Source organism: Loxodonta africana, unplaced genomic scaffold, assembly GCF_030014295.1.
Source record: "Loxodonta africana isolate mLoxAfr1 unplaced genomic scaffold, mLoxAfr1.hap2 scaffold_29, whole genome shotgun sequence".
In the NCBI taxonomy this organism is placed as follows: Eukaryota; Metazoa; Chordata; class Mammalia; order Proboscidea; family Elephantidae; genus Loxodonta; species Loxodonta africana.
In genome coordinates, this window is record NW_026975011.1 from 2,195,618 (window position 1) to 2,212,018 (window position 16,401).

The 16,401-nt window shown below is 37.4% G+C and overlaps 1 pseudogene; it reads right to left on the reverse strand.

Annotated features, from left to right (window-relative positions):
* Positions 1-2,956: 2,956 nt before the first annotated feature.
* Positions 2,957-14,994, reverse strand: LOC135229436 (olfactory receptor 2AK2-like; annotated as a pseudogene).
* Positions 14,995-16,401: the final 1,407 nt, after the last annotated feature.

Below are 16,401 nucleotides of genomic sequence, written 5' to 3' on the forward strand. Positions count from 1 at the left end.
TTCATCCACACTCCGTGTTTCTAGAAAGTCAACAGTCCATGAAAAGCTGAAATTCTGTTTTGCATTTTCACCTTTTGATCAGAAATTGTCTGTGGGATCTTTCTTTTTTTTTTAATTGTCTTTAAGTGAAAGTTTACAGTTCAAGTTAATTTTTCATAAAAAAAAAATTTATACACACATTGTTATGTGACCCTAGTTGCTCTCCCTATAATGTGACAGCACACTCCTCCTTTCCACCCCAGGTTTCCCATGTCCATTCAACCAGATCCTGTCCCTTTTTGCCTTCTCATCTCACCTCTGGACAAGAGCTGCCCATTTAGTCTCATGTATCTACTTGAGCTAAGAAGTACTTCCTTCACGAGTATCGTTTTATGTCTTATACTCCAGTCTAACCTTTGTCTGAAGAGTTGGCTTCAGGACGGGGTTCAGTTCTGGGCTAACAGAGATTATTGGGCCATGCCTTCTAGGGTCCCTCCAGTCTCAGTCAGACCATTAAGTCTGGTCTTTTTACTAGAATTTGAGTTCTGAGCCCCAATTTTCTCCTGCACTCTCATGGACTCTTGTGTTCCCCTTTAGGGTGGTCATTGGTGGTAGCTAGGCACCATCTTGTTCTTCTGATCTCAGGCTGATGGAGTCTCTGGTTTATGTGGTCCTTTCTGTCTCTTGGGCTAATATTTTCCTTGTGTCTTTGGTGTTCTTCCCTCACCTTTGCTCCAGGTGGGTTGGGACAAATTCATGTATCTTAGATGGCCACTTGATAACTCTTAAGACCCCAGACGCTAGTCACCAAAGTGGGATGTATAATATGTTCTTAATACACTTTGTTATGCCAGTTGACCTAGATTTCCCCTGAAACCATGGTCCCCAGACCGCCGCCCCTGCTACTCTGTCCCTCAAAGTGTTTGGTTGTATTCAGGAAACTCCTTAGCTTTTGTTTAGTCCAGATGTCCTGACATCGCCTGTATCGTATGTTGTTCTTCCCTTCACCTAAGATAATTCTTATCTAATACCTAGTTAGTGTGTTTAAACCTTGTCTTGAGTTCTTATAGTAATGGTTTCATACGATATTTGTCCTTTTGTGATTGACTAATTTCACTCAGCATAATGCCTTCCAGATTCATCCATGTTATGAGATGTTTCACAGATTCATCATTGTTCTTTATCATTGTGTAGTATTCCATTGTGTGAATTTACCATAATTTGTTTATCCATTCGTCTGTTGATGGGCACGTAGGCTGTTTCCATCTTTTTGCTATTGTGATCAGTGCTGCAATGAACATGGGTGTGCATGTGTCTATTCAAGTGAGGGCTCTTATTTCTCTAGGATATATTCCAAGGAGTGGGGTTGCTCGATCATATGATAGTTCTATATCTAGCTTTAAGGAAGTGCCAAATCGATTTCCAAAGTAGCTGTACCATTTTACATTCCCTCCAGCAGTGTATAAGTGTTCCAGTCTCTCCACAACCTCTCCAACACTTATTATATTGTGTTTTTTGAATTAATGCTAGCCTTCTTGGGGTGAAATGCTGTCTCATTGTAGTTTTGATTTGCATGTCTCTAATGGCTAAAGATCGTGAGCATTTTCTGTTTATCTGTTAGCCGTCTGAATGTCTTCTTTGGTGAAGTGCTTGTTCATATCCTTTGCCCATTTTTTAATTGGGTTATTTGTCTTTTAGTTGTTGAGGTTTTTCAATATCTTGTAGATTCTAGAGGTTAGACACTGATGGGATTTGTCATAGCCAAAACCTTTTTCACAGTCTCCAGGTTGTCTTTTTATTCTTTTGATGAAGACTTTTGATGAACATATATGTTTGATTTTTAGGAGCTCCAATTATCTAGTTTCTCTTCTGGTTCTTATGCATTGTTAGTAAAGTTTTTTATTCAGTTTATGCCATATATTAGTTCCTCTATAGTTGTTCCTACTTTTTCTTCCATGATCTTTATCATTTTAGATTTTATATTTAGGTCTCTGATCTATTTTGAGTTCATTTTTGTGCATAGCGTGAGTTATGGGCCTTGTTTCAATTTTTTTGCAAATGGATATCCAGTTAGCGAGCACAATTTGTTAAAGAGACTGTCTTTTCCCCAATTAATGGACTTTGGGCCTTTGTCAAATATCAGCTGCTCCTAGGTGGATGAATTTATGTCTGGATTCTCAATTCTGTTCCCTTGGTCATTGTATTTCTTGTTGTACCAGTATTAGGCTGTTTTGACCACTGTGGAAGTATCATAAGTTCTAAAATCAGGTGTTGGGAGGCCTCCCACTTTGTTCTTTCCTTCAGTAATGCTTTACTTATACAGTGTCTTTTCTCTTTCCATATGAAGTTGGTGATTTCCTTGTTCATATCATGAAAAAATGCCATTGGAATTTGGATCGAGGATGCATTGTACCTGTAGATAGCTTTGGATAGAACTGACATTTTTACATAGTTGAGTCTTCTTATCCATGAGAAAGGTATGTTTTTCCGCTTATGTATGTCTCTTTTGGTTTCTTACAGTAATGTCTTGTAGATTTCTTTGTATAGGTCTTTTAAGTCTGCTTAGATTTATTGCTAAGTATTTTATCTTCTTGTGGGCTATCGTAAATGATATTGATTTGGTGACTTCATTTTGGAAGCTCTCTCTGTTGGCGTAGAGGAAGCCAACTAATTTTTGTATGTTTAACTTGTATTCTGATACTTTGCTGAAATGTTCTATCAGTTCCAGTAGTTTTCTTGTGGGTTCTTTGGGTTTTCCTGTGTATAAGTTCATATCATCTCTAATAGAGAGATTTTACTTCTTCCTTACCAGTTTTGACTCCCTTTATTTCTTTTTCTAGCCTAATGGCTCTGGCTAGGACCTTCAGCATGATGTTGAGTATGAGTGGTGATAAAGGGCATCCTTGTCTGGTTCCTGTTCTCAAGGGGAATGCTTCAGACTCTCTCCGTTTAGGATGATGTTGGCTGTTGACTTTATATAAATGCCCTTTATTATGCTGAGGAATTTCCCTTCCATTGCTATTTTACTGAGAGTTTTTATCATGAATGCATGTCGAACTTTGTCAAATACCTTTTTGGCATCAATTAATAATATCGTGTGGTTCTTGTCTTTTGTTCTATTTATGTGATGGATTTCGTTGATTGTTTTTCTAATGTTAAACCATCCTGCATACCTGATATGAATCCCATTTGGTCATGGTAATTTTTTTGATGTGTTTTTGAATTCCATTGGCCAGAATTTTCTTAAAGATTTTTGCATCTATGTTCATGAAGGATATTGACCTGTAATTTTCTTTTTGTGGTGTCTTTACTGGTTTTGGTACCAGGGTTTTGCTGGCTTCATAGAACGATTTTGGGAGTATCCCATTGTTTTAGGTTAAAGGCCACCAGCCTCACATTAATCCCCTTTAAAGCCAGGGCCAAGATGGCAGAGTAATCAAACACTTCCTGTGGTCCCTCCTAAAATAAAGAACCAAAAAAATAAGTTAATCAATTATATATGACAATCTAGGAGCTGCCAGACCTGACCTGGTGAGAACTGGCATCTGCAGGCTGGGTAGGCTGGTGTGCATCGTGAGGCAAGCAATGGTGCTCAGGACACCTTTTCCACACTTGGAGTGACCAAGTGACAGAGGGTCCACTCAACCCTCCAAAACCAGAGAGAAGAGGCATTCAATTGGCAAACCTGCCACACAGATTAAAAAAAAAAAAAAAACCTATGGGAAGAATGTACCTCCCATTTATTTTCCCCTTCTTTCTATACACCTGGTCCAGGCTGGCTTTCGCAATTGCCATGTCCCCTGGGCCAGAAGTAGAACCCATCATGTTCCCTGGGCCAGAAGTAGAACCCATCATGTGCCTTGAACCATTCTCCTAGCTTTGAAGAGGGAACAAATTAACAAAGAAGAAAAAATAATCTGCAAGCTCCCCTAAGCCAGGAACACAGGGCATTCACAGCTTCTTTGCCTAGGCACAGGCACAAGGGGTCTACAGGCTTTGAATACCTTTCACTCCTGAATAAAACTGTGTGGGCCCATTTCAGCAGTGTAAGCCCTCATTAACACAGTAAACGAAACCAAAACCAAACCCAGTGCTGTCGAGTCGATTCCAACTCATAGCAACCCTATAGGACAGAGTAGAACTGCCCCGTGGAGTTTCCAAGGAGCTCCTGGTGGATTTGAACTGCCGACCTCTTGGTTAGCAGCCATAGCACTTAACCACTATGCCACCAGTAGGGTATATACCTGAAGGCTAATTTCAACAGTACCAGCTATAAGGTGGAGTGGCGGGTTCATGACATTTGACACTGCTCTGTCCATTAAGCAGGGTCCTCACCTACCCACATCAGAGGCCTGAGGACTGGTTGCTGCACCCATTCCACTAAGCCACAAGCAATAGGGGCCCAAGAATAGGTGGTGCCTTCCAGTCCTTACAGCAAACAACATTTGGTGCCATAGTACAGCTGCAAAATCCACCCATCTATCCCTCTAGGGAACTTTCCTCTCAGATACTTAAGGGCAGCCATCAGCCCCCTACATTGCTCATCGCATGACCTTCTACTGCAGCCAGAGACCTGTGCCGACTCCAATCACCCTGCCTGTCTAGGGCTGTAGGTGAGAGCCTGCACTACACACTTGGTGATTAATTACCTGGACATCTGAGCTTCACCCATACAAGAAAAGTAAATGGACTCCTGGGCTCACATACCCAGTAACAGCTCTAACTGCCTGGTGACAGGACATGAGAGCTTCAAAGGCACCAATAATCAAACCAGCAAACACAAGAATCCTATTTGTGCATATCAAAACAAAAAACAAAACAAGAAGCTAGAACACGGTAAGCAAACATAAATAAATATAATAACTTGATGGCTTGGAGACAACAGTCAATATCAAATCACATAAAGCAGCAGACCATGATGGCTTCAGCAAGTGCACAAAACAATCAAGAAATCTGGAGGAAGATGATTTCTTCAGACATAGAATTCAAAGGATTAATACACAGAGCTCTTCAACAGATCAGGGAGGCGATCAGGCAAAATGCAGAACAAGCCAAGGAACACACAGATAAATCAATAGAGGAACTTAAGGAGGTTATTCAACAGCATAATTACTAATTTAACAGGCTGCAAGAAGCCATAGAGAGACAGCAAACAGAAATTTAAAAGATTAACAATAAAATTTCAGAACTAAACAACTCAATAGAAAGTCATAGGAGTGGAACTGAGGAAACGGAAGTCAGATTAGTGAGATTAAAGATAAAGCACTTGATACCAACATACTTGAGGAAAAATCAGATAAAAGAATTACAAAAAATGAAGAAACCCTAAGAACTACATGGAACTCTATCAAGAGGAATAACCAACGACTAACTGCAGTACCAGAAGAAGGGTGGGAACAAAAAATACAGGGAGAATTGTCAAATATTTGTTGACTTAAAACTTCCTTGATATCGTGAAAGATGAGGACATATTTATCCAAAGAGCTTATGTAACCCCACACAAGGTAGAGCCCAAAAGAAAGTCACCAAGACATATTATAATCAAACTTGCCCAAAACAAAGATAAACTGAGAATTTTAAGAGGGTCTAGGGATAAACAAAAAGTCACTTGCAAAGGAGAGTCAATAAGACTAAGCTCAGACTACTCAGCAGAAACCATGCAGACAAGAAAGCAATGGGATGACATATATAAAGCCTTGAAGGGAAAAAAAAAATCCAGCCAAGAATTGTATATCCAGAAAAACTGTTTCTCAGCTATGATGGTAAAATTAGGGCATTTGTAGATAAACAGAAGTTTAGGGAATTTGTAAAAATCAAACCAAAATTAAAAGAAATACAATGGGGAGTCCTCGTGTTAGAAAATCAATAATGTCAGATAACAACTGAAGACTAGAATATAGGAAAGAACAACCACATATCAACACATATAGGGAAATCACAAATAAATCAAAGCTGAATATAGGAAAACAGAGACATCATTAAGTAAAAGATGACAACATTAAAACAAAACGAGGGACTAAATAATGTAGTCATAGATCTTTTGTATGGAGAGGAAGTCAAGGCAATATAAAGAAATAAAAGATTGGTTTAAAATTAGAAAAATAGGAGTAAATATTAAGATAACCACAAAGGAATATAACAATCCTACATATCAAGATTAAAAAAAATCTTATCAAAATAAAAAAAGGGCAGGGCCAAGACAGCAGAATGGTTAGAGGCTTCCTGTGCTTCCTCTTACAACAAAGACCCAAAAAAACAAGTGAATCGATTATATATGACAATCTAGGAGCCATGAACATCAAATGCAAAGTTGAGAAATTGGACTAGGTGGCAGGGGGAAGGAGAGATGGTTAAAAAGCAGTGAGGAGTTGCCAGACATGAATTGGCAGGAACTGGCAGCCCACAGGTAGGATCCCCTGATGCCAGCTCAGTGAGGAAGGCAGTGGCATTTGGGACATGCTTTACTCATCAGACCAAGTGGTGGAGAGTTCACTCACACCTCCAGAATCAGTGAAAAGCGGTGCTCAATCAGCAAAAGATAAGTAGATGCGTCTAGCCTACTGTGCAGATAAAACAAACAAACAAAAAAACCTTTGGGAAAAATTTTCTCCCACTTACCTGTCCCCTTCCCACTCTGCACTGGGTCCAAGCCAGCTTCAGAGATTGCCACATCCCCTGGGCTGGAAGTAGGACCTATCATACACTCTGATCCATTTCCAGGCATTGGAGAGAAAACAATTTAACAAACAGGGAAAAAAATAATTTTCTGGCTCTCCTAACACAGGAAATCAGGGTAGAAACAGCTACTTTGCCTAGGCACAGGCATAAGGTTCCACAGACTTTGACTACCTTTCACCCCTCCATAGACCTGTGTGGGCCCATTTCAACAACATAGGCCCTCTTTAGCACGGTATAACAGGGTATATACCTGAAGTCTAACTTCAACTGTTTTAGCTATAGGGTGGAGAGGCAGGTTCATGACATTTGTCACGGCTCTTCCCATTAAGCTGGGTCCTCAACTACCAACTTCAAGGGCCTGGGGACTGGTTTCTCCACCCACTCCACCAAGCCACCCATGACAGGGATTCAAGAATAAGTGGTGACTCCCAGTCCTTACAGACAACAGCATTAGGTGCTGATAGTAAAGCTGCAAAACCCAACCACCTATGTGCTCTGCAGAACGGGAACAAGCTTTCATCACAAACACTCAGAGGCAGCTATGACCACCTGCCTTGCTCAGCGTGTGACCCCCTACTGCATCCAGATACCTGTGCCTACATGAATCACCCTTTCCCATCTAGTACTGCAGGTGAGAACCTGCACCAACACTTGGTGACTGACCACCTGAACACCTGACCTGTAACCATACAAGAAAAGTAAATGGATTCCTGGGCTCACATACTTTGTAAGAGCTCTAACCACCTGGTGACAGGATGTTAGAGCTTCAAAAGGACCAATAATCAAGCTACCTTACATGAGGAGCCTATCTGACCATAACAAAACAAAAAAGAATCTAGGACAAAATAAGCAAACATAAAATAAATACATACAATAAGTTATTGATGACTCAGAGACAACAGTCAATATCAAATCACATAAAGAGGCAGATCATGATGGCCTCAGCAAGCTCCCAAATCAAAGAATCAAGAAACCTTCCTGATCAAGATAACTCCTTGTAATTACCAGAGGTAGAATACAAAAGGTTAATATACAGAACTCTTCAAGATATCAGGGAGGAGATCAGGCAAAATGCAGAACAAGCCACGAAGCACAAGACAAACAATACAGTAACTTAAGAAAATTAGAGAAGAGCATAATGACAAATTTAATAGGCTGCAAGAATCCGTACAGAGAGAGCAAACAGAAATCCAGAAGATTGAAATTAAAATTTCAGAATTAGACAACTCATTAGAAAGTCATAGAAGCAGAACTGAGGCAATGGAAGTTAGAATTAGTGAGACTGAAGATAAAGCACTTGACACCAACTTACTTGAGAAAAATCAGACAAAAAAATAAAAAAAAGAAGAAACCCTAAGAATTGTGTGGGACTGTAACAAAAGGAATAACCTACCAATAACTGGTGTACCAGAATGGGGGGAGGGGTGGGGAGGGATAACAGGAAATACAGAGAGAATTGTTGAAGACTTGTTGCCAGAAAACTTCTCTGATATCATGAAAGATGAGAAGATATCTGTCCAAGATGCTCATCCAACCCCACACAAGGTAGATCCCAAAAGAAAGTCACCAAGAATATTATAATCAAACTTGCCAAAGCCAAAGATAAAGAGAGAATTTTAAGAGCAGCTAGGGATAAACAAAAAGTCACCTACAAAGGAGAGTCAATAAGACTCAGCTCGAACTACTCGGCAGAAACCATGCAGGCAAGAAGACAATGGGATGACATATACAGAGCCTTGAAGGAAAAAAAAATGCCATCCAAGAATTATATATACAGCAAAACTGTTTCTCATATATGATGGTGAAATTAGGACATTTCCAAATAAACAAAAGTTTAGGGAATTTGTAAAAACTGAACCAAAATTACAAGGAATACTAAACGGAGTCCTGTGGTTAGAAAATCAGTAACATCAGACAACAACCCAAGACTAGAACACAGGACAGCAACCAGATATCAATGCAGATAAGGAAATCACAAAAATAAATCAAATCTAAAACACTCAAAATAGGGAAACAGGAACATCATTAGGTAAAAAGTAACATTAAAACCAAAAAAAAAGAAGAGAATAAAAATGTAGTCCTAGATCTTTATACGGAGAAGAATTCCAGGCAATATGAAGAAATAAAAGGTTAAACTTAGAAAAATAGGGGTAAATATTAAGGTAACCACAAAGGAAACTAACAATCCTAAACATCAGAATAAAAAAAACAAGTAAAAGAGACTCAGCAAATACAAATCAACAAGAATGAAAAAGAGGAAAAGAAAATATATAAAGAAAAAGGACTCATCACCACAGAAAATTAAGTAGAAAAAAGAAACTGTCAACAACATGCACGCAAAAAAAGACACCAACATGACAGCACTAAACTCATACCTATCAATGATTATCCTTAATGTAAATGGACTAAATGCACCAATAAAGAGACAGAGAGTGGCAGAATGGATTTAAAAAAAACCCAAAATCCATCTATATGCTGTCTACAAGAGACACACCTTAGACTTAAAGAAACAAACAAGCTAAATATCAAAAGATGGAAAAAATATATATACCAAGGAAACAACAATCAAAAAAGAGCAGGAGCGACAATTTTTAATTTCTGACAAAATAGACTTTAAAGTAAAATCCACAACAAAGCTTACAGAAGGACTCTATATAATGATTAAAAGGTCAATACACCAGGAGGACATAGCCATAATAAATATTTACACACCCAAGTACAGGGCTCCAAAATACATAAAACAACTACGGTCACATAACAATGTGTGTATAAGTTTCTGTATGAGAAACTGACTTGAACTGTAAGCTTTCACTTAAAGCACAATAAAAAAAACTCACACCTATCAAAAATTATGCTGAATATAAATGGACTAAATGCATCAATAAAGAGACAGAGAGTGGTAGAATGGATAAAAAAAAAAAACACAATCCATCTATATGCTGCCTACAAGAGACACACCTTAGGCTTAAAGACACAAACTAAAACTCAAAGGAAGAAAAAAATACATACATATATGTATCAAGCAAACAACAATCAAAAAAGAGCAGGAATGGAGATATTAATCTCTGACAAAATAGACTTTAAAGTAAAATCACCACAAAGGATAAGAAAGGACACTATATAATGATTAAAGGCTCAATACACCAGGAGAACATAACCACAGTAAATATTTATGCACCCTATGATAGGGCTCCAAAATATATAAAGGAAACTCTAACACATTGAAAAGAGAAATAGAGAGCTCCACAGTAATAGTAGGAGACTTCAACACACCACTGTCGATGAAGGACGGAACATTCAGACAGAAGCTCAATAAAGACATGGAAGATTTAAATGCCACAATCAACCAACTTAATCTCATAGACATATACAGAACGCTCCACACAATAGCAGCCAAGCATACTTTCTTCTCCAATGCACATGGAACATTCTCCAGAATAGACCACATATTAGGTCATATAAGCTGTAACAGAATACAAAACATTAAAATATTACAAAGCAACTTTCTGACCATAAAGCCATAAAATTAGAAATCGATAACAGAAAAAGCAAGGAAAAAAAAAAAATCAAACACATGGAAACTGAACAACACCTTGCTCAAAAATACCAGTTTATAGAAGAAATAGTGTGGAAAAAGAAATGCGCAGAATCCAATGAGAATGAAAACACATCTTACCAGAACAATTGGGACACAACAAAAACAGTGCCCCGATGTCCATTTATAGCAATAAATGCACACATCCAAAAAGAAAAGTCCAAAATCAAAGAATTAACTCAAGAACTCTAGCAAATAGAAAGAGAGCAGTAAAAGAAGCCCTCAGTCACAAGAAAGTAAATGATAAAAATTGGACCAGAATTAAATGAAATAGAGAATAGAAAAACAATAGAAAGAGTTAACAAAACTAAAAGCTGGTTCTTTGAAACGATCAACAAAATTGATAAACCAATGACCAAATTGACAAAAAAACTCACGAGGAACTGTATAACCAGTAAAAGAAATGAGATGGGCTATATCACAACAGACCCAACTGAAATTAAAAGAATCATAACAGAATACTATGAAAAATTGTACTTCAACAATTTTGAAAACCTAGAGGAAATGGACAAATTTCTAGAAACATACTACCTACTAAACTAACAGAAACAGAGGTAGAACAACTAAATAAACCTATAACAAAAGAAGAGGTTGAAAAGGTAATTAAAAACTCCCAAGAAAAAAAAAAAAAAAGCCCTCTCCCTGACAGTTTCACTAGAGAATTCTACCAAATTGTCTGAGAAGTAACACCACTACTACTAAAGATATTTCAGAGCATACAACAGAATGAAATACTCCAAAACTCACCCAGCATAACCCTGATAATGATACCAGGTAAAGACATCACAAAAAATTAAATTACAGACCAATATCTCTCATGAACTTAGACACAAAATCCTCTACAAAATTCTGGCCAATAGAGTTCAACAACATATCAAAAAAGAATAATTCATAATGACCAAGTGGGATTCATACCAGTTATGCAGGGATGGTTTAACATTAGAAAAACAATCAATGTAATCTATCACATAAATAAAACTAAAGACAAGAACAGTGTGACCTTTAGTAAGATGCAGAAAAGGCATTTGACAAAGTCTAACACCCATTCATGATAAGACCTCTCAGCAATATGGAAACAGAAGTGAAATTCTTCCCCATAATAAAGGGCATTTATATAAAGTCAACAGCCACCATCACCTTAAATGGAGAGAGCCTGAAAGCATTCCCCTTGAGAATGGGACCCAAACAGGATGCCCTTTATCACCACTCTTATTCAACATTGTGCTGGAGGCCCTAGCAATTAGGCTAGAAAAAGAAATAAAGGGCATCCACATTGGTAAGAAAGAGATAAAAGTGTCTGCATTTCAGATGATGTGCTCTTATACACAGAAAACCCCCAAAGAATCCACCAGAAAACTACTGGAACTAATAGAAGATTTCAGCAAAGTATCAATACAAGATAAACATACAAAAATCAGTTGGATTCCTAAACTCCAACAAAGAGAACTTCAAAGAGGAAATCACCAAATCAGTTGTCATTTACAATAGTCTCCGAGAAGATAAAATACTTAGGAATATATCTAACCACAGATGTAAAACACCTATACAAAGAAAACTACAAGACACTACTGCAAGATATCAAAAGAAGACATTCTGACAGCTAACAGATACATGAGGAAATGATCATGATCATTAGCTATTAGAGAAATGCAAATCAAAACTACAATGAGATACCATCTCACCACAACAAGGCTAGCATTAATCCAGAAAACACACACACAAAAAAACAAATGTTGGAGAGGTTTCTGAGAGACTGAGATACTTATACACCGCTGGTGGGAATGTAAAATTGTACAACTACTTTGGAAATCAATTGGGCACTTCCTTAAAAAGCTAGAAATTGAACTATCATATGATACAGCCATCCCACTCCTTGGAATATATCCTAGAGAAATAAGAGCTCTCACATGAATAGATATATGCACACCTATATGTACTGCGAAAACGCTGGTGCCATAGGAAACCCTGGTGGCATAGTGGCTAAGTGCTATGGCTCCTAACCAAAAGGTCGGCAGTTTGAACCCACCAGGTGCTCCTTGGAAACTCTACGGGGCAGTTCTACTCTGTGCTATAGGGTCGCTATGAGTCGGAATAGACTCGACGGCAGTGGTGGGTATATGCATTGCACGGCGAAAAGATTGAAGTTGTCAAGGGCTTCATTTTACTTGTATTCACAAGCAACACCCATGGAAGCAGCAGTCAAGAAATCAAAAGACACATTGCATTGGACAAATCTGCTGCAAAGAACCTCTTTAAAGTGTTGAAGAGCAAAGGTGTCACTTTGAAGACTAAAGGTGTGCCTGGCCCAAGCCATGATATTTTCAATGGCATCATATGCATGTGAAAGCTGGACAATGAATAAGGAAGACTGAATAAGAGTTGACGCCTTTGAATTGTGGTGTTGGTGAAGAATATTGAATATACCATGGACTGCCAGAAGAACTAACCAATCTGTCTTGAAAGAAGTACAAACAAAATGCTCCTTAGAAGTAAGGATGGCGAGACTCCGTCTTACACACTTTGGACATGTTGTCAGGGGGGATCAGTCTCTAGAGAAGGACATCATGCTTGGTAAAATACAGGGTCAGCAGAAAAGAAGAAGACCCTCAAACAGATGGGTTGACACAGTGGCTGCAACAATGGGCTCAAGCGTGACAATGATTGTAAGGATGGCACAGGACCGGGCAGTGTTTTGTTCTGTTGTACGTAATAAGGATGCTATGAGTCGGAACCAACTCAAGTGCACCTAACAACAACAGCAACAACATGTTCATTGCAGCACTGTTCACAATAGCAAGAAGATGGAAACAACCTAGGTGCCCATCAACAGTCAAATGCATAAACAAATTATAGAATATAATACAATGTGTGTATAAATTTTTGTATGAGAAACTAACTTGAACTGTAACTTCCACTTAAAGCACACACACACACACACACACACACACACGTCTAATTTACACTGCAAGTTCTGGCCTCATTACATCTACCCATTTCATACTACTCACCAATTTACTCCTTGAACTTTTGTGACTATGCTGGGTGTGTCCCCATCTCAGGGAATTCTCACTCATTCTTTGCTTTTCCAAGAACACTCATCCCCAGATATCTACTTGAATCTTTTCCTTGGATCCTTTTAGTTTTTGACAAATGTCTCATTCTTTGTTCTTCTTTCTCTGTTTTCCCTATTCCAGTTTTCCACTTAGTTTTTCTTCACAGCAATTAATACTTTTTGGTATACTGTCAAATTTACACAAAGAAATGTAAATTCATGACAGCAGAGATTTATGTCAGTTTTATCTTGTTTCATCCCATTTCACCAGTGCCTATGACAGTGTCACATACACAGTTAAAGCATTAAAGCCTTCGTTTAATGAATGAATAAATAAGTGGATGTATGCACTTTCCTCTACATTATAGTTTGTTTGTCACATATATTTTCCTGATACTATGTATTATATGGTAAATTATATTTCATATTCATTTTATTTCAGAATAAAGTGTTGAAAATATTTGTTATGACATAGGAGCATTGTGTTGACAGGGATTAATTCTATTGCTTTAGAAGACAAATAAAGCTGATAATTCCAAACATTCTCTAGCTTCACACTGCAAATACATCCAGTTCCAATAACCGTGCTTTAACTATTTCTCAAAAGAGGGGAAATCAAGACATTCTTCCATTTATTTATTTTGTAAACATTTATTGGAGCTTATACAGTAGGCTAGTCAAGGCTTGCTGTTGAGTCTCAAACTATAAAAGCTTCCTGAAGTCATATTTTCTATACAAATATCCATTATCCCAGCAGTCTTCTCATGGCCCTTATGACCGCCTTGTTCCTAAGATTGTAGATAAATGGGTTCAGAAGAGTTGTGATAATGCTGTAAAATATTGCCACCACCTTTTCCTCCTTAGGGTAATGCAAGGAGTGTGGTCTTGTATAGGTGGAGAGAGCAGTCCCATAGGAAGCCAAAAGGGCCAAAAATGATAGTATCAGAATGATAAGACTGCTAAATAGGACAGTATACTCATACTGGGAGATGTCCCGGTGCACCAAAGATATTAGAGATGGAACTTCACAGAAAAAGTGGTTAATGAGCCAAGATCTACATAACGGAAGTTGAAATACATGCAATGTATGTGTTTAAGAATTCCTAAAACTACTGGCCTATATACACATGACCATGAACAAACAGATCATCTTGCTCATAAGAACAGGATAATGTAGGGGATGACAGATGGCTATGTTTCGATCATAAGGCATAAAACCAAGAAGAGCTTCAGTTCCACTGAGAGTCAAAACTACAAAGGTTTGAATCTCACAACTTAAAAAAGTAATGGATTTACTATTTGACAGAAAATTTGCTGCCATCTTGGGTACCATGGTGGAGATGTACATCAAGCCAATGAAGGAGAGCTGGCTGAAGAGGAAGGACATGGGAGCGTGGAGTCAGGTGTCCAGTCGGATGAGGTGGATCAGTATGATGTTCCCCATCAAAGTCACTGAGAAGAGGCCTGCAATGGCAACAAAGAGGACAGTGTTCATTTGGCCATATGGGAAAATACCAAGAAGTATAAACTCTGCTCCTAAATTTTGATTTTCTGTCTTCATGCTTACATCAAAATAAAGCAGACAATATCTAAAAATTCCATGTAATAACAGTGACTATCCTTCCAGAGAAAATAAAATGATTACTAAATACGGTAGAATTTGCTTGTGTTACCTTAGGAGGCTATTTCTTTCCCTATTTTTATACACAGACTCTGTGTCTGTTGAGCAATGGCCATTTTGGAAATAAAAAAAAAAGGTTTATTTATTTCTTCATTTTTTACTGGTTACAGAATAAATTTTTTTTTATGGGAATAAAACATTTAGATGATTTGTCAAAGTAAGCTATTTCTCCCCTTGTAAACATCTTCGAGATGATAGGCTGGAGATATGTTCATTGTTACAAAAAAAGAATCTTTCACTCAATTCATTCATATAAATAATTTAGCATGGCAGTGATGGCCAAATGTGGTATAATATTCTTACAATATTTTTCGGTTTTGAAATTATATTGGATATAAATTATGATAAAAGTTATATTAACATTTGTATGTCAGGAATATTATAGCTCTTAAAATGAATTGGTGGTTATTTTTATAATACCTGTAAGTGTAGATGGGAATACATAACCCAGGCAAAAACAAAAAATATGCCAGACCTTACGGAGAGCTGGAGAATGAATCATTAAAACGTATGTTAACAATTATTAATCTAAGTTTAACTTAAGGAGCAAGTCAAGAAGGGCATTTTGAATTTGATTTGGTCCTTTTATATTAATAGGGGAAATTTACATTTAAACTATACTTGGAAAAAAAGGCAGTTAGTAAAAGTTTATCACTTGCTCCTCAATCAAGATATGGAATCAAAAGACTACTGAACGCCTTGTTAAAATTTGAAAATTTTAGATAATTCTTAATACAAAAATATTGCAGAACAAATTTGAAGAATTGAAAATATTTTCAATAACAGGTAGCCAACTTTAATATAAAATCTGACAAATAAGAAAATTAACTGACAGTAACAACTGTTTATTATATGCATGCAAATACTAACACAATTCTGGAATATATGATCCAACGATCTATCATAAATTTACATTTATTGTTAACCTGAATATCCTCGGTGCAAGATGCAGTCACTGAAGCTAAGCCTCACATCAGCAAATCAAAACCTAACAAAGTGTACATTCTGTCAATGCCTGACCTTCCCAGAAGCCAAAATGTCATCTAACCAATTAGGACTTGCCTGTTGAGCTTAACCTGGTTCAAAATGTTCCATTAATCCCATCCCCATCACCAGAACTGTTAAAAAATAAAATTTCTACAAGATTAAATTTGTATATGAATTTTAAGCTGTATTTGCTCTTCATTAACTGGAAAGGTCTTGTCTGAAACTGCCTATTCAAGTGCTGCAAATAAGGTTTATGAGTTCATATGTGAGTTTAATCTAGGAAAAAAATTATTTTTTACACTATAGTCAGCCAAGTTGGTATAAACTAAGGCACATTTGACTGTATATAAGAAAGATAATATACACATTTTACATATTCCAAAAAGTATTTGATGCTATCGAACATGCATTCTTCCTTATAGGCCTCAC